Source organism: Gossypium arboreum, chromosome 5 (assembly GCF_025698485.1).
Source record: "Gossypium arboreum isolate Shixiya-1 chromosome 5, ASM2569848v2, whole genome shotgun sequence".
Classification (NCBI taxonomy): domain Eukaryota; kingdom Viridiplantae; phylum Streptophyta; class Magnoliopsida; order Malvales; family Malvaceae; genus Gossypium; species Gossypium arboreum.
Window position 1 is genome coordinate 2,566,869 of NC_069074.1, and position 22,720 is coordinate 2,589,588.

The 22,720-nt window shown below is 35.1% G+C and overlaps 1 pseudogene; it reads right to left on the bottom strand.

Moving 5' to 3' along the window:
- Position 1: 1 nt before the first annotated feature.
- LOC108455390 (ferrochelatase-2, chloroplastic-like) lies at positions 2-20,798 on the bottom strand (annotated as a pseudogene).
- Between the last annotated feature and the right edge of the window lie 1,922 nt (positions 20,799-22,720).

Genomic DNA, 22,720 nt, shown 5'->3' on the forward strand with positions numbered 1-22,720 from the left:
CTTTTCTGTTTCAATAATTTTCTTATCTCATCTTCATTCTTGCATAAATATGATCAATCTCATAACAAGATGCATAACCAAACGCTGTGCAGTCAATATGCACAGATATTTCTTAAGGATAGCGGCAGATATACAAAGAACATGTGGTCATAAGCAGCTTTCTGCACCTCTTTGAACATGGAAATTATGAAAGACCAAAAGTGAATGAAAATAAAATCTCAAAATGCCCTCCCTCAATCCTCTTGTTGGTTTTGGTAGGTTAATTCCATTTTCCTTTTGATTCATGCACTTGTATTATTCTCAATTTTAAGATCGCTATCATTTTCACGTTTTCCTATCTCAAGCTCCAGAGAAAAGGGATTTCGGGAATTCAACGGCAGTCGGATTCTTTGGCAGTTTCCCTTAAGATTGATAGGGCTTTTGCAGATGGTAGAGCTTCAACCACAGCATCAGCTAGATCTGTGATGAATGAAGAGGTGCAACCTAGAGCAGGCACCCGACCCCAATTCTTTATACCGGATTTAAGAGCTAAGTCCTTGTATCCCATGTCTATCTCTTCAAGAGTCTCTATGTGCTCACTTACAAAGCTGAAATTTGTGATGGAAATTGAATTAATCTACCACCACATAACCTAAGCATTTCGGTCCACATGATAACAAGCCATGTACCTTATCGGAACAGCTAGAAGACTCTTCACACCTTTCCGGCCAAGCTCAACGAGAACTTCATTAGTGTAGGGCTTCAGCCATTGCACCGGACCAACTCGACTCTGTAAGGCAAGCATGGATAAGTTGTCGTTATTATTCCAAGTGAAAGCAGATACTCGGGTTCTAAAACTAACCTGATATGCAAGAGTATGATCGTTTCTGGCTCCTCTAGCTTTCAGCTCTCGCATAATTAAGTATATGCACTCCTCGATTTGATTCTTGTACGGATCTCCAGCATTCTCAACGTAGCTAACGGGCACACCATGGGCACTAAAGAATATAAGGACCTCTTCAGGCTTTTCAAATTTGCTCAACTGTGTCACAATTGAATCAGCTATAGACCTAATATAACCCTGTTGCCGGTACCAAAAGCGGATGATCGAAACAGGTAATCTTGATAAATATGCATCGTCCCTGAAACATAACTTGCATTCAGAGCCGAACGGCGAACAACAATGGAGGGTTTCAAGCTGGAATAGGCTTAATAAAAATGATCTAACACCTACATGAATATTCGCTGCAAAACTCGTATGCTTGACCCAGTTGTTGTGATTGAGAACTGAGGAAACAATGGCAGTACAACAAGCTTCGTTATCCTGTCCCGCTTAATCTGCTGCATAAAATAAATAATGCTTAGAAATATAGAAAAAAAAATGCATTTGAAGACTGAAAAGACCATCAAAAGATATGATTACGAACCTGCTGAATTGCCTCTTCCATGAAAGGGTACCAATATCGCATTCCCACATATACATTGGCATGTAAATTCTTAGCTTCCAAAGCCGTTCTAAGAGCATCTGCCTGCGTGCAACAAAATTTTCGGGCCCCGGCACAAAGTAACCGTCTCAAATTTTTAGAATTAAGGGATTTTCATTTTTACCTATTCTTCAGTTATTCTACGCAAAGGTGAGCCATCACCAATGGCAGCATACCGTTGTTTGGTTTTGGGAGCCGTCGATTCTACCAATATAAACCTACACCTAGTTTGCAAATTAAAGCAGTATAGGGAGTAGGGTCGATCCCACAGAGACTGAAATTACTGAAAATTGTTTGTTTCTTGACCAGATTAGTGTCTGGGCAGTTGTCGTGCCCGCGACGTTTGGGGGGGAAATAAAATATGAAACCTGAAATAAACACAAGAAAACGTAAAAAGTAAAAAGTAAAAGATGAAATAAAAATAAATAACGAAATAATTTAAAGGAAAATCAATAAAACTTAGCTCAGCCTTAAGCACGGGTTTTCCCGTCTTTGACCCGTTCCTCGAAATTAGGTGAACTCCTCTTTTCCGATAAGCTAGTTATAGCTACCAAGGACGCCTCGGACACCAACTCTTCCTTGTGTAAATTAGTTATGGAACGTCCTATAACTAACCCTTACCGATTGAACCACACTAACTCAAACGACGTCTTTTTTGACTTAGTATTGACTTGATTTTGTGAGTTGACGAAGTCATACTCTTAATCCGGAGAAATAATAAATATCGAAAGTTGGGAGTTAAACAGCTCGGGTTCGTAACTCACGGGTATTTTGACGGGGTTAACACCAGCTTAAAGCTGAAAGGGGTTTAGTGTGGCATGAATTTAATCATGCTTGAAGGTTATGGAAATGATAGAAATTATATGAAAAAGGTAGTGGAGATGGATAGGAAAAATAATCTAATGCTCAATTGAATTAAGAAAAAGAAAAAACAAGGTGGATAATGAAATTCCAAAATGAAATAGGAATCTAAAGACAATTGATTAATGGATCATTTTCTAAGAACTAAAACCCCATATTTATATAGATAGGGTTTACTAAAAATAGCTTAAGAAAATTAATATAAAATCTAAAATAATAATAATTAAAAATAAATAAAATTAAAATAAACTTAAAATATAATTTCTTATTTTTGGCTTTTTACAAAGTCAAATTTATGACTAGTCCTTGGCTTGCTCCATCTTTTCGCTTTGGCCCATTCCAATAATTTCCTTCTAATTTGGCCCCTTTTCAGCTTGTTTTAATCAATTGCATCCCTTGACAAGAATTAAATCATAAAAACACTTAATTAGCAGGGTTCAGTTCATCAATAAACCAAATTAAGCACAAAAAATATGCAATTTGACATGTTTATCAAATCCCCCTACTTAGCTCATGCTTGCCCTCAAGCATGTTGTTCTTTCAAACATTAGAATTAATTCCACAATTTATTAAAAGTCGAGCCCCTTTTCCATATCCTCAATCAATGCAAACAACATAGGCAAAAAGAAATAAATGTTCAAAATATACATTTTAATCAACAAGTGTCATAAAATTGAAATATGTCAACTAAACAATTTCGCTAAATAGAGATTGAATCCCATAATTTGCATGGCATTATTAATTAACTATGCATCAGAAAATTAATAGACAAGATCAAACCTTTTTACGTGAACTAGGATGACAACCCAAGCACCCTATCCCGGTTACTCAGTTCAAACAGTCTTTATTTATTATGTATTATTTTTTCTCTTTTTTTTTTTAATTTTATGGGGTGTTCAGCTAGCGGAATGTTTGTAAGTTATCGACTTGTCACTCGAACCTTTTTACGCGAGACAAGATGACAAGCCAAGCACCCTGCGCCGGTTACTCAATTCGGTCACGTTTGCAAAACTTCATTCATAGCCTGAACCTTTATTAATTTATTTATGCACAAGCAAACATATTTTATTCAATCAATCAATTCATGCGAAAAAAATTCTAGCTACATATACCAATTTTAAAACCTAAATGTCGACCAATCTATATACTTAAACATTTAATTCGAAATTTGCCCAATTGCTTAAATCGACTAAGTATGAGGTTTTAAGGCTCAAATGTTGAATAAATTGTCGAAAGAATTTATCGTAAGATTGAACACATGCAAAAGAGAAAGACATGCAGCAAAAATTAACATATCAATCCAACCCCCCCACTTAAACTATGCTTGTCCTCAAGCATGTAAAATAAAGTCAGCAGCTCAAAATAAATTAAAAATGAAAAAGTTCAGAACACTCCCCGTGTATTTTAATGACATCATTGGTGTTGAGAGTCGCGACTTTGCAGGATATTGAGGATGGTGGTGACTTGTGTTTCCATTGTTTCAAGTCTAGCTTCGATTCGACTTAAACGGGCCTCCATAGTCAAAGGGTGTTCTTCTTGCTCTCTCGTATTAGTGTGTGGATGTTTACGAAAAACTCTATTTTCCCGAGCAGCCCGTGTACCTGGAGGAACAAAATAACACAAAGTAGGGGTGCCGGCAAGCAATCCCATAGAATCCAAACAATGTACATCTAGGTGGTCCATACGATATGCACATGTGAAGGTTGCGAAATCAATTTCAGATTCAAAAAGTCGAGAGGCTAAATTTGAAATAAATGATCCAAGTATAAGTGGACGGTTGTAACTCAAAACAGCATGAAAATTTCGTGCAAACCAATATCCTAAATTAACTTTAATACCCGAATGCATACACCACAAAAAGAACAGTTCAGTTTTAGTCAAAGCAGCTTATGCGTCATTTCTACCTGAAAAACAAAATGCTAAAAATCGGTGTATGTATTTTAAAGTAGGCTCATGCACCCATAAATCTTTTATGGTCTTTGGATTATAAAGTTGGTCAGAATTAGTTAAAACACGATAAACATGCTGAGCATCGAAGTCATTGGGAACATCTAAAAGAGCAGAATGATAGGCATCGGATTGAATGTCATTAGGGTGGATGAAACCCATGGCAATGTTAAATTCTGAAACAGACATACGAAAGTCTTTTCCAAGCAAACGAAAGCAAACTATATTTTGTGTTTCAACAGTTTGCAATGCATTTATATTGAAACTAAATGTGGTATAAAACTCATATACTAATTCATAATATGCATCACAAGTAATATTAGCAAATAGAGTCCAACCAATAGCATCAAAATAATGGAGCACTGCATCATGAATATCTAGAAGTTCAAAAGTAGGGAAATCGATTTGCTTACAGACCGGAAGCGAGCGTTGTCGGTTAGCGTTGTATCGTGTTTGCTGTTCCGATGTCAAAAACTCTAGAAATCCTCGCAAACGACTATCGGTAGGAATAACATTTGCTCGATTACGTCTGTTGCGTTGATTTGCTCGGGGTGGTCGAACGTGCTCGTTAGGCGAGTCGGGTGGGGGATTTCGTTCAGCAGCTTCAGTACTGCTGTGCGGGGGCGTCAATGGCTCACGTGTCAACCGTCAATGACTTCGGGTTTGGTGTTGAGAGACTTGTTCAACAACGGTGGGTGTAGGCTCGACATGGATGTTAGAAGTTTCGACTTCCTCTGGGCTGCCTGAAGTGCTTGTGTCGGCCGGGGTTAGACTTCGTCGTCAGCGGGCTCTTGGTTGCGCGGCCGTTCGTCTCGGAAGAGGTGAAAGAGGTTCATCGTCGGTGATATCGATGACAGGAGGCGCGGATGTAACGTCCCCTAACCCTATACCGTCAATGGAACAGGGTTACGAGACATTACCAGTCAGTACAGTCCAATTTCGATCATTAATTAAAATAAATATTCACACATATCCTAGTTTTAAGATGTCATCCCTTTAATGGGCCCTCGCGGTCCAATATGAACAGTAAATTTCAAAATTCATACTACATACCGTTGCCAACCATAATTTACTCATTTCATCAATACTTCTACAACCTAAATGAGTCTCCTTAAACATCCTGGGTACATGCCACTATCAATACTCAACATACTTTACCTTAATGAATTCGGGATCGTCCTGGGATGCTGATTCAATGTACTATCTTTACTTAACCTGCGCACGGAAACAAACCGTACGCTGAGTATGGTATACTCAGTGGTATTTCTAAAATCCGAACATTTAATAATATAACAAATACTTAAGATCATAATAACAATTACAATTATGCAATTATTTATCCATAGATAAATTTCAACTACTTACCATATAAATTTTATACAAATCATATAATAAACACAAGAACATAATTGTTCAATTCTTAACTAAATCCATTATTATTTACTCCATTCTTTCACTTACCACTCGGTATAGCTTTCCTTAATTTACTCACAATTCAATATCATTAAACTATATTCAACTATACACTTATCAATCATATTCCATTTTAATTCATTTCAATAACTGTCAATTTCATTTATATCATATCAACTTACTATCCCTGGTAGCTTTCAGTATATACATACGATTCATATATCTCAAATCACATTTCAATTCATCAAGTGGCATCGTATATCATCAATTCGAACTCCAATCATTTCATGAACCTTTGGTTCATATTTTCAATTTCATATCTAAATTTTCAATTCTCAATTCAATTTCTCGTTTCATTTCAATAGCTTGATCAATCAAATTTATTCGATTTATCTTTCACTTATTTACCCCTATTAACAAACCCGAACTTTGACAGATACACGGATTCCAACCCAAACACACCAGTACGGCACATTGTGCCTAAAACGGTACATAGTACCTGATCAGTATACTACACATAAAGTGCCTAAAATGACACGAGGTGCCTAATACGACACACGAGGTGCCTGAAATACGACACATAAAGTGCCTGATCGATAAAGCCGACAAATCCCGTACACTTCCAGATCCTATGGCATGCCAATTATATCCGACTCAGCCCGACTAGTTAATAGGGTATTTCATTCACTATCTCAATTTAATAATTCTTTCATCAATATACCATTCTGATAATCACATATATTCACCCATTTTCACAATTCATACAATTATTCACATTAATTATCACAATTATTTCACATTAATTATTCAATTCAACAATATATTTCAATTATTCACATTAATTCATAATTCAATACAATTCAATTCACTTTTCAATATCAAATATTCAATTATCACAATCTTATATATTCATATCAATTTCCTCATATTTCCAATCAATATATTTTTCAATATAATATTCATTCAATATTCAAATTTCTACATAAATCATATATATTATATAATTCAATAAATATAAATTCAATAAATTCATCGCATACCAAAATCAATCCATTCCAATTGTAAAACATCATAATTCTAACACTAAAAATTGCCATATGTATATAAATATAACAAATAATAACTACGTTCGGATTATAGAAATACAAACCCTAATTTTCAAGCTAACTCCCGTTGACTTTGTCTTGTCCTTTCTTAGCCGAGATTTCTGGTACCACATTGACTACGAAATTAATACAATTCATAATCATTAATACATTACTAATTCATATCTTGAGTTACAGAATTCTAAATTAAGATCCGCTAATTTTTCCTGAAACTAGACTCACAAATCTTCTTACAATAAAATTTTCAGAATATTTGGTTTAGCCATTAAGTACAGTTTATTCTTTAAATTCACCCCTATTCTGCTGTCTAACAGTTTCGTCCCTTCTTCACTAAAAATTAATTATCTCACAGTACAAAACTCGGATAATATTCCCGTTGATTTCTCCTGAAAATAGACTCATTAGGGATTCTAAACATATAACTTTAAGCCTCTAATTATTTTTATTCAATTTTTGGTAATTTTCCAAAGTCAGAATAGGGGAACCCAAATTCATTCTGACCTTGTCTCACAAAATTCATTATATCTCATAATTTACAATTCAATTGCTTATATTGTTTCTTCTATAAGAAACTAGACTCAATAATATTTAATTCCATATTTTATTCATTCTCTAATTCAATTTCTAAAATTTTTGGTGATTTTTCAAACTTAGACTACTGCTGCTGTCCAAAATAGTCTTAGTACAAAATGTTGATTTATTTTAATTTCAATTTAATTCTAACTAAATTCACTTACTTTTCTATCTTAATTCATACTTTATTTCTACTCAATTTTTAACCAAACTTAGACATAATTATCTATTTTTCATCATAAAACCATAATTTCGAAATTCTTTCAATTTAGTCCTTAAAGCATAAAACTTATAAATCACTTTACAATTCAATCATTGTATCATTTTTAACTTGAATTTCTATCAATTTAGCCCTTAATTCATCATTTTATTTAACATGGACAATATCTATAAATCTAATAACTATCAAAATATCAACTTAATTTCATCAAAACTTTATTCTAAAACTTCTAAAACATCAAAATTAAGTAAAAAGGGCTTGATTGACTTACCTATTAGAGCTTAAAGCTTCAAACCTTCAATTTTTCCTTTTCTCTCCTTCTTTATTTCTTTTTCTCCCCTGCTCTCTGTTTCGTTTCATTCTGTTTCTATTTCCTTTTTAGTCCTTTTTATTTTCTTTTAATCTATAATTCAACTTTTACCCCTTATTCAATTTAGTCCATTTTCTTAATTACTCTTAATTAAATTAAATTTACTTAATTAAACTCTAATTAACCACTTATTTTACTTCGTAAATATTTTTAATAAATATTTACGAATCCGTTTTTCAGAAACGGAGACCCGAAAATACACTTTTTCTGTAACGGTAAAATTCGGGTCGTTACAGCGGAGAACCGATGTCGATTTCGATCGAGTGAAATCGGGATATTGTCTGTCGCTTGGTTCCGAGTTTGGACCATGGTCCCGGTTGTAGCTCCAAAAATAGATGTTTCAGATAGTCTCGGCGATGACGGGTTACGGCGGCGCACGGCGGCAGTAACGGCAGCGACGGCGGTGGTGAAGACGAGTGGTGCGTTTTTGGTCGATTTTTTAGATGGTGATGTTGGGGGTGTCGGCGTTGGCGTCGGTTAATGTGGGAGGTGGGAGTTGGGTGGTGGTTTTGTGAGGTTTAAAGGAGAAGGAGATGGAAGAAAATGGGGGGTGGTTGGCTCTGTTCGGCGACGTGAATGCGAGATCGGCGATGGAGAACGACGGCTTTTGGCGTGGCAAAGAGGGGAAAACGAAATAAGAATGGAGGTGGAGGGTGATTTGTCGGCGGTGGCACGGTTGGAGACCGGTTACGGGTTGCGACAACGGCTTGAGGACACATTTTTCGGTGTATCGACGGTGAAAGGTGCCAGCGAATGGTGGTGTTGGGTTGGGGTGAAGGCTATGAAAAAGCAAAAAAAATGGGGAGTGGTGTGTTGGTGCTTTTGACAACGGTGGACGATTCAATCGGTGAAGGCGTGGCGTGCGACGGCTAGGGGGGGCGACGGTGGTGACCGGCGATGAGGGGTGTGATGGTGGCGACGTTGTAGCTTGCTTGGGTTAGGGTTTCTTTTGGTATTTGAAAAGGTTGAAGATGAAGAAGATGAGAGGATTTGGGAATTTAGGGATTTTGGGTGTTTGAATTTATTTTTTTGTTTAATTTTTATTTGGGATATTGGGTAGGTAATTGGGTTAAGTGTAGGTTGGGCCAACTTTGAGTATTGGGTTTTGTGGGTGTTGAGTGTGTATGGGTATTGGGTTTAGATTTATGTGGGTTTAATGGAAATGGGTAGTTTTGTATTTGGGTTTGGGTTATTTTAGCTTGTGGGTAAATGGGTTTGGATTTGGGTATTGGGTTAATTTTGGGTTTTGGTTTATGTGGGCAATTTGGTTTTTAGGTTTTAAGTATTTAGGTATGTGGGTAAATGGGTTTGGGTAGGAATTTTAATGGATGATGGTTTTTTTTTTACTATCACCACATTAGCAAGTCGTGCCCACGTCACCTTCATTACTCGTCTTTTTGAAAATTAATTACTTCCACAGTATTCCTGAAAACATCAAATTGACTAAGTTAAATAAGAATTTATCTATTTACATCCTAATTTACTTAAACTAAAACTAAATGAAAATAAATTTGGGTTGCCTCCCAAAAAGTGTTTTTTTAACGTCGTTAGCTCGACGACCTGTTATTCAAACTTTTGGCTCATCGACAACAATCTCCTCAACTGTGTGTATTTGAAAATTCTCGAAAAAGGGTTTTAGTCGTTGACCATTCACTTTAAAGCGCTTTCGTGTCTCTTCACTTTGAATTTCCACTGCACCATTCGCAAATAAATTAGTAATAATAAACGGTCCTATCCATTTGGATCGAAGCTTACCAGCGAAGATTTTTAAAGTGGAGTCGTATAGGAGCACTTTTTGTCCTATTGAGAACTGCTTCCTAGTGATGAACTTGTCATGAAATGCCTTCGTCTTTTCTTTATAAACTCGAGCATTTTCATATGCATCATTTCTGATTTCTTCGAGTTCCTGGATGTCTAATTTCCGAGATTTTCTCGCAGACTCTATTTCCATATTACATTGCTTAACTGCCCAAAAAGCCTTATGCTCTAACTCGACCGGGAGGTGGCACGGTTTACCAAAAACGAGTCGATAAGGTGACATGCCTATTTGTCCCTTGTAAGCTGTTCTATAGGCCCAAAGTACGTCATTCAGTCTTAAACTCCAATCCTTCCTATTAGGTTTAACCGTCTTTTCCAGAATAGACTTGATCTCTCGATTTGACAATTCAGCTTGCCCGTTTGTTTGTGGATGGTAAGCTGTGGCAATTCGTTGAGTCACTTCATATTTCTCCATAAGTGCACTTACGAGCATATTGCAAAAATGTGTTCCTCTGTCACTGATTAATGCTCGTGGAGTGCCATACCTGGAAAAAATAAAACTTTTAAGAAAATCAACTACGGTCTTAGCACTATCATTGCGAGTGGCCTTCGCCTCTATCCACTTAGAGACATAATCAACAGCTAAGAGTATATAGAAATTACTGAAAGAAGAAACGAAGGGATCCATATAGTCGATGCCCCACACATCAAAAATTTCACAAATATGAATAGGAGTAAGAGGCATCTCATTTCGACGACTAAGGTTGCCAACTCTTTGGCATTTTTCACAAGTTTTGCAGAAATAAAAGGCATCACGAAATATGTTTGGCCAAAATAATCCACATTCGAGAATTTTGTGTGCGGTGCGTTTAGGTCCAAAGTGCCCTCCGCATGCATAAGAATGACAAAAAGTTAAGATAGACTGTACCTCTGTTTCTGCTATACAATGTCGTATTACCTGATCCGAGCAATACTTCCAAAGGTAAGGATCGTCCCAAATGTAATATCGTGCATCCTTTCTTATCTTATCTTTTTTAGACCTTGGCAAATCTGAAGGAACAGTACCTGTGACGAGGTAATTCACTATGTCTGCATACCAAGGATGAACTGCATTTGCTGAAAACATATTTTCATCTGGGAAGTTGTCCTTCAATGGTGTGTCGTCTACTGGAATCGGTAATCGACTCAGATGGTCAGTTACTAGGTTTTCGCATCCCTTTTTATCCTTATTTCAAAATCGAACTCTTGTAGGAGTAGAATCCACCTGATCAGTCGGGGTTTTGCCTCCTTCTTACCTATTAAATATTTCAAAGCAGCATGATCAAAAAAGATAATTACCTTAGTTTCTAATAGGTAAGATCTGAATTTATCTAAAGCAAACACAACAGCTAATAATTTTTTCTCGGTCGTTGTGTAATTGCCTTGGGCAGCATCCAAAATTTTCGAAGCATAGTAGATAACATGAGGCTCTTTCCTTATTCTTTGGCAAAGAACAGCTCCCACACTTTGGTCACTCGCATCACACATAATTTCGAACGGGAAGGTCCAATTTGGTGGCTGCACTATGGGAGCGGAGACCAATTTATGCTTCAGCACATCAAGCGCGTCTTTACAAGTCTGGTCAAATTCAAATTCTTTATTCTTTTTGTAACAGACTACAAAGTGGTCGCTCGATTTTCGAGAAATCTTTCATGAATCGTCTGTAGAATCCTGCATGGCCAAGAAACGAACGAACTTCCTACACTGATGAGGGGTAAGGTAACGAGTTAATAATATCCGTTTTTGCCTTATCGACCTCGATTCCTTTCGAGGAAACTATATGACCCAAAATTAATCCTTTGTCAACCATGAAATGGCATTTCTCATAATTTAAAACAAGATTAAATTCTAGGCATCTTTGTAATATCTTAGCAATATTATTGAGACATTCGTTAAAAGAGTTACCGTATACCATGAAGTCATCCATAAAGACTTCGATGATTTTCTCGACGTAATCAGAGAATACTCACTATGCATCTTTGGAAGGTGGCCGGAGCATTGTAGAGTCCAAACGGCATCCGTCTATACGCAAATGTTCCGAAGGGACATGTGAAAGTTGTTTTGTCTTGATCCTCCGGAGCCACTGGAATCTGGAAAAATCCTGAGTACCCATCGAGACAACAATAATGGGACTTACCAGCTAATCGCTCAAGCATTTGATCGATGAAGGGGAGTGGAAAATGGTCTTTTCGGGTAGCTGCATTCAACTTCCTGTAATCGATGCAAACCCTCCATCCATTCTGTACTCATGTAGGGACCAGCTCACCTAACTGATTTTTCACAACTGTCACGTTAGTTTTCTTGGGCACGACATGAACCGGGCTAACCCAATTACTGTCAGAAATCGGATATATCATTCCAGCATCTAACAGTTTTTGGATCTCCTTCTTTACTACCTCCATCATGGGTGGATTAAGGCACCGTTGAGCATCCCTCTTTGGTTTCGTGTTGTCTTCAATGGAAATTTTGTGCATACAGGTGGATGGACTTAGCCCTTTTATGTCGGCTATCGTCCAACCAATAGCTTCCGTATAATCTCTCAGAACTCGAACTAGACTTTCCTCCTCGTCTTTGGTTAACTTGTTTGACACTATTACTGGTAAGGTGTCTTTCTCTCCCAAAAAGACGTACTCAAGATGGTCCGGTAATGCTTAAGCTCCAAGATCGGTGGCTGCAAAACCGAGGGTAACATTTTAGTTTGGGAAGGTAATAGTTCAAATTGGTTACCTCGGTTTGTCAACGAAGGTTGCATATCCAAGTGATTGATGATTTCTTGCAACGGATCTTTAATGACTGCGAATTCCTCGAGATGATGTAAAACTTCCATGTCAATGTTTTTGTAAAGGACAGTTTCCAACTCATCAAAGTCATGATATTCAAAATAAGATTGAGTTAAACAATCTAAAATATCAATGCTAGAAATATTTAATAGTAAGTTAGGATGACCTATGGCCTCGTAGACATTGAATTTCACAATTTCGCCATCAAACTCCATGGTCAGCGTCCCACTTCGAACATCTATTTTTGCGCTTGCGGTACTTAGAAATGGCATTCCAAGCAAAATGTCAGACGAATTAGTTGAATTATCATCTTCCATACTAATAATGTAAAAATCTGCAGGGAAAACTAATTCGTTAACTTTAACAAAGATGTCTTCAAGCAGCCCTTCGGGATAGACGACTGACCTGTCCGCCAACTGGATTATTACTCCTGTTTCTTTTAAAGGACCCGCGTTAATCAGCTTATAAATAGAATAAGGCATAACATTAATAAAAGCCTCTAAATCACACACGGCTTTCTTAATGCCTACATTACCTATCTCATAGGAAATAGCAAACATACCTTGGTCCTTGTATTTGGGCGGAACTTTCTTTTGCAGTACTGCGGAGACATTTTCTCCTACATTTACTATTTCGTTACCTATTAACCTCCTCTTGCTAGTACACAACTCATTGAGGAATTTTGCATAACGAGGGATTTGTTTGATAGCGTCGAGTAAAGGAATATTTACCTCCACCTTCCTGAATGTCTCGAGGATTTCTTTTTCCTCATTCTCTTTCTTATCCCTTACAAGCCTCCCTAGAAAAGGAGGCGGCATTACAACTGGTCTCTGAATTTCTGACTCTGGCCTGGTTGTTAGATCGGAGATCTGCATTTCCTTTTCCTTTTCTTGCCCATGACTTTTAGTTGGTACTGTTTCCAGAACCTTTCCGCTGCGAAGAGTGATTGCACTGACATTCTGCCGAGGGTTCAGCTCTGTCTGGGAAGGTAATTTACCTTGAGACTCCAAGCGATTAACTGCCATCGAGAGTTTACTAACTTGATTAGTTAACTCTTGTATTGATGCGTCTGTCCTCTGTTGATATTTTGCAGCATCGGCGGCAAGTCTTTCCACAACAGCTTCTAGAGATGTGCTCGGCTTGTGTTGTTGTTGTGGTGGTTGCAGAGGTCTCGGTTGGTATGGTGGATTATATCAGGGATTAGCTCCGTAATTAAAGTTGGGATGATCCTTCCACCCAGGATTATAGGTGTTGGAGAAAGGATCATAGCGTCTTTGTGGAGGTCCTGGAAAACCTCCGACAGCATCAACATGTGTTGTTGAATTGTCGTTAAGGATTGGGCACAAATCTGTCGGGTGTTCAGACGTAGTACAAATTCCACAAAGTGGGGTCAAACTCTTCTTTTCTGTAAGCAAAGATTGAACAACATTCGTAAGCTTATCCAATTTATCTTCTAAAGTTGAAACGTTTACCCCATTAACCCGTCTTATCAGTTCCGAATTTGGCCGATATTGTTGAGAATTTGCCGTCATGGTGGATATTAGCTCTCTTTCCCTTTGAGGGGTCATATTGACAAGTGTTCCTCTGCTAGCAGCGTCGATCATCTTCATTTCCATAGAAAGCAAACCCTCGTAGAAATATTGAAGAAGTGATTGTTCGGTCAACCCATGTTGAGGACAACTCGCACACAGTTTTTTGTACCGCTCTCAGTAGTCGTAGAGCGATTCACTCTCCAATTGGCGAATTTCCACTATGTCCCTCCGAAGCTCGGCTGCTCGTGACGCTGGGAAGAACCTGTCAAGAAATACACGAGATAAGTCATCCTACGTTGTGATAGAACCGGGAGGTAAGTAAGATAACCATTCTTTTGTTGTATCAACTAAAGAAAAAGGAAAGGCCCGAAGTTTGATCTCATCTTCGGGTACTCCCTGGGGTTTCATGCTTGAGCAGACCATGTGGAATTCTCTCAAGTGAGTGTGTGGATTTTCGTTCTTCAGGCCTCTAAAAGTGGGCAAAAGGTGAATCAAGCCCGTTTTCAATTCGAAAGGAGTTCCTCCGGTTGGATAGTTAATGCATACTGGTGTTTGCTCGTTGGGAGCAGCGGCTAGTTGACGAATGGTTCGGTTGGCCATCCTTTCTAGTTCATCGAGGTTGCCTTTTGTTTCAAAGAGTGGTTCGGTCTCAGGTTCAACCTCTTCTACTTGTTTCCCACGTCGAATTGCTTCCGCGCGAATTACTTCGCTTAACTTTTCAACGTCGGATTCTAGGATCCCTTGTCCTAGCTCAACTCTTGTTTTACTTGTACGTTTAAGAGTTTCTGTCTCTTTTCGTTATGCTCGCACTGATTTCTCGATCTCTGGGTCGTATCCGAGATCTCCGGATGAAGATCTGGTCATGAAGACAATTTAAACAATTGAAAGTTTTGCCAGTCCCCGGCAACGGCGCCAAAACTGATGGCTGTCGATTCCACCAATATAAACCTACACCTAGTTTGCAAATTAAAGCAGTATAGGGAGTAGGGTCGATCCCACAGAGACTGGAATTACTGAAAATTGTTTGTTTCTTGACCAGATTAGTGTCTGGGCAGTTGTCGTGCCCGCGACGTTTAGGGGGGGAAATAAAATATAAAACCTGAAATAAACACAAGAAAACGTAAAAAGTAAAAAGTAAAAGATGAAATAAAAATAAATAACGAAATAATTTAAAGGAAAATCAATAAAACTTAGCTTAGCCTTAAGCACGGGTTTTCCCGTCTTTGACCCGTTCCTCGAAATTAGGTGAACTCTTCTTTTCCGATAAGCTAGTTATAGCTACCAAGGACGCCTCGGACACCAACTCTTTCTTGTGTAAATTAGTTATGGAACATCCTATAACTAACCCTTACCGATCGAACAACCTATGAAACGTCGGTGATTTAGAACTCCGGCAGCTTTGTGTTCTAGAAGTGTAACACCCTAATTTTCAGTGGTGTCGGAACAGTGATTCGAGATCACTAAATCCGACAAATGAGTAGGAAATATTATTAATTTAGTGAGTATAAGTTAAATGTGAAGTTAGGAAAAATTTTGAAATAGTGAAATGTACTAAAATATATATATATTAAAATAATTAAAATTGAAAACGAGGTATCGAGACCTTGGGAATTTTAAATCGAGCCATAAACATTTTTATAAATATTTATGGAGTGTTAATAAGTTAGTATTAAAGTTTTGTCAAGAAATTTTAAAGTACTGATAGCTAATTGAACAAAAAGGACTAAATTGTATCAAATGCAAAATTATGGGAAATGATTAAATAGCTTAAATGATAAAAGAAAGAGGGTTTAAAAGGAAAATGGACCCAAGGTCTATTTGGGCTGGACGGCAAGAGCATGAAATCACCAAGAAAATAAGGGGAATTAAGGGCAAAATTGGAAAATTGCAAAATTTACTTAATAAAGCTAGGACTAAAGTGGAATTATCTAGATTTCTCTTTATTTTTCTGCATTCTCATCAGAAAAAACACCATGGAAGAGTTCCCTTAAGCTGGTTTTTCATATTTTTACTGCAATTAAGTTCAATTCTTGATTATTTCTTGAAATTTTTGTGTTTTTGTGACTTTTACAACTAGGTCCATTTGTTGAATTCATTAGTTATTGATTCTATGAAAGAAATTGAAAGTTTCTATGAATATTTGCTAGAAGTATATGATGATTTGACATAGAATTAGAGCTTTAAATTGTTTATATGCTGATTTTATTGAAAGAATTGAATAGAAAGTGAATGTTTGGGACCTAAATTGTAAAAGAGTTTGAAGTTAGAGTTTTATGTGGAAATTCTGAATTTCAATAGTTATGACATAACTTATAATGTCTAGGAAAAGTATTAATTGGGGCAAAATGAAAATCAACATTTTGCACTAAAACAGTTTTGGACAGTTTTGAATATACATAAGTAAATAGTGAAATTATTGATAATGTTACTTGTTGCATGTTATATAAATTAAGGATGTGGAATGGAGAGGAGGAGGAGGAAAATATGTATGAATATTCAGCTAGCATGGCTAATTTGTATGTTTTAGGCTCATAGACTAAATTGAATAAAAGTAAAATTTTATGGGCAATTTTGTAAAAAAAAATGTTAGAAATGACCAATTTGAATGAAATGGATTATTTTATTATTTAAATTACAAAATTGAATGAAGTTATTAATTTAGCTCAAGATCGGGGAAAAACATGTTTTAAGGATTAAATTGAAAAGTGTTGAAATTATGGAAAATTCTGACATTTTATAGAATTCATAGGTTGTTATCAAATTGTGTGAGAATAACGGCTGGAAATAAGGATTAAATTGCAATAATTTTATTTTATTTTAACCTAATGATGAAATCATCATTAATTAAAAGTTTAGGGGTAAAATGATAATTTTGTTTAGAGCATTAGTTGAATGTATTATAACATGAAATAAATGAAAACGACGATCAAATTTCTTTATAAAGATCTGGATGACTTGAATACGAGACTTGAACGTGGAGAAGAAAAGATATCGGATTAATGAAATATCTGATAAATGAATCGGTAACTCCGGTAATGCTCCGTAACTCTATTCCGGTGACGGATTCGGGTTAGGGGCGTTACAAGAAAAGCCTAGCTCGAACCAATGCCCTCAAGCGTTGGGACATTTAAATCCGGTTACTACTTCCCTTGACGGAACCAAATAGCAATCCCCACTTGGCACGCCAATGTGTTCACGGAAGACCAATTAGACAATCGATCCTTTCGGAATTCCAACTGTACGTCTAGCCACACTAACTCAAACGACGTCTTTTTTGACTTAGTATTGACTTGACTTTGTGAGTTGACGAAGTCATACTCTTAATCCGGAGAAATAATAAATATCGAAAGTTAGGAGTTAAACAGCTCGGGTTCGTACCTCACGGGTATTTTGACGGGGTTAACACCGGCTTAAAGCTGAAAGGGGTTTAGTGTGGCATGAATTTAATCATGCTTGAAGGTTATGGAAATGATAGAAATTATATGAAAAAGGTAGTGGAGATGGATAGGAAAAATAATCTAATGCTCAATTGAATTAAGAAAAAGAAAAAACAAGGTGGATAATGGAATTCCAAAATGAAATAGGAATGTAAAGACAATTGATTAATGGATCATTTCCTAAGAACTAAAACCCCCTATTTATATAGATAGGGTTTACTAAAAATAGCTTAAGAAAATTAATATAAAATCTAAAATAATAATAATTAAAAATAAATAAAATTAAAATAAACTTAAAATATAATTTCTTATTTTTGGCTTTTTACAAAGTCAAATTTATGACTAGTCCTTGGCTTGCTCCACCTTTTCGCTTTGGCCCATTCCAATAATTTTCTTCTAATTTGGCCCCTTTTCAGCTTGCTTTTGATCAATTGCATCCCTTGACAAGAATTAAATCATAAAAACACTTAATTAGCAGGGTTCAGTTCATCAATAAACCAAATTAAGCACAAAAAATATGCAATTTGACATGTTTATCAATTAACTTTGCCAATGGTCGTTGAAGGAACTTAAACAGCTTAGGCAGCCGTATTACATCCTGCATGAGGAAACGATATCACCATTAGTAGATTTTAAAAAACCCACAAATGGATATAAAAAAAAGGCTATACGTACAGGATCAGCAAACAAGTTACACAGAAAGGGTTGAACATCATTAAGATTCTCTGGTCCTCCAATATTCACAAGTAGGACACCAAGCTTCTCAATGGCGGCATGTGTGTAACGGCATTCTTGTACGAATTTTTCACTGGATGTGCAAATCCCCATGGTGCTGTTCGCTTGAAAGTTGAGATTTCTCTATTGAATTAGGCCACCAATGAGACGGCTATGATATTGTGTAACGCCCCTAACCCGAATCCGTCACCGGAATAGAGTTACGGAGCATTACCGGAGTTACCGATTCATTTATCAAATATTTCATTAATCCGATATCTTTTCTTTTCCACGTTCAAGTCTCATATTCAAGTCATCCGGATCTTTATAAAGAAATTTGATCGTCGTTTTCATTTATTTCATGTTATAATACATTCAACTAATGCTCTAAACAAAATTATCATTTTACCCCTAAACTTTTAATTAATGACGATTTCATCCTTAGGTTAAAATAAAATAAAATTATTGCAATTTAATCCTTATTTCCAGCCGTTATTCTCACACAAATTGATAACAACCTATGAATTCTATAAAATGTCAGAATTTTCCATAATTTCAACACTTTTCAATTTAATTCTTAAAACATGTTTTTCCCTGATTTTGAGCTAAATTAATAATTTCATTCAATTTTGTAATTTAAATAATAAAATAATCCATTTCATGCAAATTGGTCATTTTTAACTTTTTTTACAAAATTGCCCATAAAATTTTTACTTTTATTCAATTTAGTCCATGAGCCTAAAACATACAAATTAGCCATGCTAGCTGAATATTCATACATATTTTCCTCCTCCTCCTCTCCATTCCACATCCTTAATTTATATAACATGCAACAAGTAACATTATCAATAATTTCACTATTTACTTATGTATATTCAAAACTGTCCATTTGCATCATAGTCACTAAATTATTTATTTCTTAAGCTACAGAACTCGAAATTAAGATCCGCTAATTTTCCTGAAACTATACTTACTTATCTTATTACCATAAAATTTTCAGAATTTTGGTTTAGCCAATAAGTACAGTTTATTCTTTAAAGTTGCCCCTATTCTGCTGTCGACAGTTCCAACCCTTCTTCACTAAGAATTAATTATCTCATCGTATTTGAGATTCGGATGATGTTCCTGCTTATTTCTATTGAAAATAGACTCTTTAAGGATTTTAAACATATAAATTTAATCCCTTAATTATTTTTCTCCAATTTTTGATGATTTTCCAAAGTCAGAACAGGGGAATCCAAAATCATTCTGACATTGTCTCACAAAACTTATTATATCTCATGATTTAGAATTCCATTGCTTACACCATTTCTTCTATAAGAAACTAGACTCAATAAGTTTTAATTTCATATTTTATTCAACAATTTTTGGATATTTTTCAAAGTTAGACTATTGCTGCTGTCCAAAAATGTTTTAGTGCAAAATGTTGATTTTCATTTTGCCCCAAATCTCACAGATTCATACAATTCAGTCCTTACTTAATTAACCCTCAATTAAACTAATTTTCTCAATTAATACTTTTCCTAGACATTATAAGTTATTTCATAACTATTGAAATTCAGAATTTCCACATAAAACTCTAACTTCAAACTCTTTTACAATTTAGGTCCCAAACATTCACTTTCTATTCAATTCTTTCAATAAAATCAGCATATAAACAATTTAAAGCTCTAATTCTATATCAAATCATCATATACTTCCAGCACATATTCATAGAAACTTTCAATTTCTTTCATAGAATCAAGAACTAATGAATTCAACAAATGGACCTAGTTGTAAAAGTTACAAAAACACAAAAATTTCAAGAAATAATCAAGAATTGAACTTACTTGCAGTAAAAATATGAAAAACCAGCTTAAGGGAACTCTTCCATGGTGTTTTTGCTGATGAGAATGCAGAAAAATAAAGAGAAATCTAGATAATTCCACTTTAGTCCTAGCTTTATTAAGTAAATTTTGCAATTTTCCAATTTTACCCTTAATTCCCCTTATTTTCTTGGTGATTTCATGCTCTTGCCGTCCAGCCCAAATAGACCTTGGGTCTATTTTCCTTTTAAACCCTTTTTCTTTTATCATTTAAGCTATTTAATCATTTCCTATAATTTTGCATTTGATACAATTTAGTCATTTTTGTTCAATTAGCTATCAGTACTTTAAAATTTCTAGCTCGATTTAAAATTCTCGAGGTCTCGATACCTCGTTTTCAATTCTAATTATTTTAATATATATATATATATATATATATATATATATATATTTGTACATTTCACTATTTTAAAATTTTTCCTAACTTCACATTTAACTTATACTCACTAAATTAATAATATTTCCTACTCATTTGTCGGATTTAGTGATCTCGAATCACTGTTCCGACACCACTGAAAATTAGGCTGTTACATATTGGGTATTCGAGTATGAACTTGAGACGACCGAAGGATTATATATTCTGTTCACGAAAACAAGAAATTTGAAAAATGTAGAAAAGAAAATATTAGGTCTAAAAACCAAATAAATAAAAAAAACCAGTATGAACCTTTTGATTAAAACCCAAAGCTTTGATCTGCCGGATAATGATATGGCCACCATAGTTTGGAATCTGAACTGAATTGAAATGTGTGTGTTTATGTGAGATTATTAAAAATGGAAAGTCGAAGAAAAACTGAGTTGGCTCTCAAGAGGAGAGTAAACGTATTGTTAAAACTAAAGAAACATTTTAGTTCACATTAACGAATTAAAGGCGCCTTGATATTAAACCTCTTTACAAACTTTCAAAGTCGGTATGGTGTTTGAATTCAGAATTATGATGTTATTATGTCATGAAATTGAACTGATAAATTAAAAAAGTTGGTATTAAACCTCTACTTAGCTGATAAATAGAAACAATTTCAAGAATCTTTGTAAATCATTTCAAAAATAAGCTTTTTATTGGATTTTCATCTATTTTTTATTTTTCTAAACTGACCGATTAGCTTCTGATAGTGGGGGAGTGAATAGTTTCATTTCATCTTTTAATTTTACTTGGGACAGATGCCAACATTTATGGCACCTGGTGTTTTTATCTTCTTTTATTTAATGCCAACGTTCTTTCCATAAGAAGAGCTCCAAACACCGTTGCTTTTTTATAAGCCCTACAAGGATGATTTGTTCGTAAAGTTATGGAATGTCATGTTTTTAGCTCCAAAGATAACAGAATTTCCTATCTTTCACTCGTTTAGGGTGATAGATGGCTTTATAAAAATTTAAGTGCTATTTCGTGATTATTGTAAAAAAATTTTGATTCATCGATGATACTATCATTATGGTAGCTGAACTATGTACATTAAGAGGACTTTCTTTTACTACGCAAATCAAAATTGCGATTATTATTTGTTCAACTCACTGCCTTTTATGATATTATTATTATTAATTCTTTTATTTATAAAATAGAAAATTTTAAAATAATATATTTATTAATTAAAAATAATTTTTTTGAAATAACATGAAGTAAAAGATACATTAATATGTTTAGAAAAATAATAGAACCTCATACTCAATGATGTAATTGTAATTATCTAACTATCTAACGAAATGAGCTAATATGTTAAAAACTTAACTAGAAATAATTAAAAATTAAAGCAACATGAAATAAAAAATAAAATGTAAGTAGGAAATGAATTGAACCCAAGCTCAATAATAAAACACTAATATTTAACCATCTAACTAAAATTAAAAATAGATTTAATTTGAAGCTTTTTCTGTAAAATTCGCTGAAGTTGATTCTTTTTTAATTTTCACACACTATCTTTAAAATTGATCTAGTTCGATAATTAAAAAAAAAAAACCTAATCGCACAATTTCCCAATAAAAGGGCATATTTAAGGAATTCACCGGGGGATTTTAATGTTGTTTTTTAAAAAAAAAATTCAAAATTTATGGTTTTTTTTTTTGGTAGGACAAAATTTATGTTTTTGTTTGTTAAAGTAGGTCGTGTTGGCTGTCTTGTGTATCCAACCATCTCTCAAGTAAATGCCACACTTTTAATGAAAAAAATATATATATATATTCTAAATTTTTTTTTTTCAGGATTTAAATTTTTTTTCCAAAAATTAATAAAATTATCAACATTTAAAAAGCCAATGTCTAATCTAGTAATTTCAACACAACCTGTACTTTAGGGTTTTGGAGAAACCACTATATAAAAGCAAGCAAGCACTGATTATATTTCGTAAGCAGCCATCCAATCTCATCTTCCGCTCCTCTTTCCAGTTCATTCTTTTCTACTATGCATTTCATTTTAGAATTTATATGGTTATTAGAAATGGTGAGTCAGATAGTTGCCAAATTGAGCGGCTCCATAACAGAGTCAACAGCAGGTGCCAATCCATGGCGTCCTGACTGCCGCTTGGAGCCCAGATTTAGTTAAACGGGAGAAGACCCATGAAACTCACCGTTGTTTCATGACACAATAACCCGTTTATATTTATTTTTTGTCTTATTTCCTCGCCGTTTTTTTGGAGAATCAAAAATGT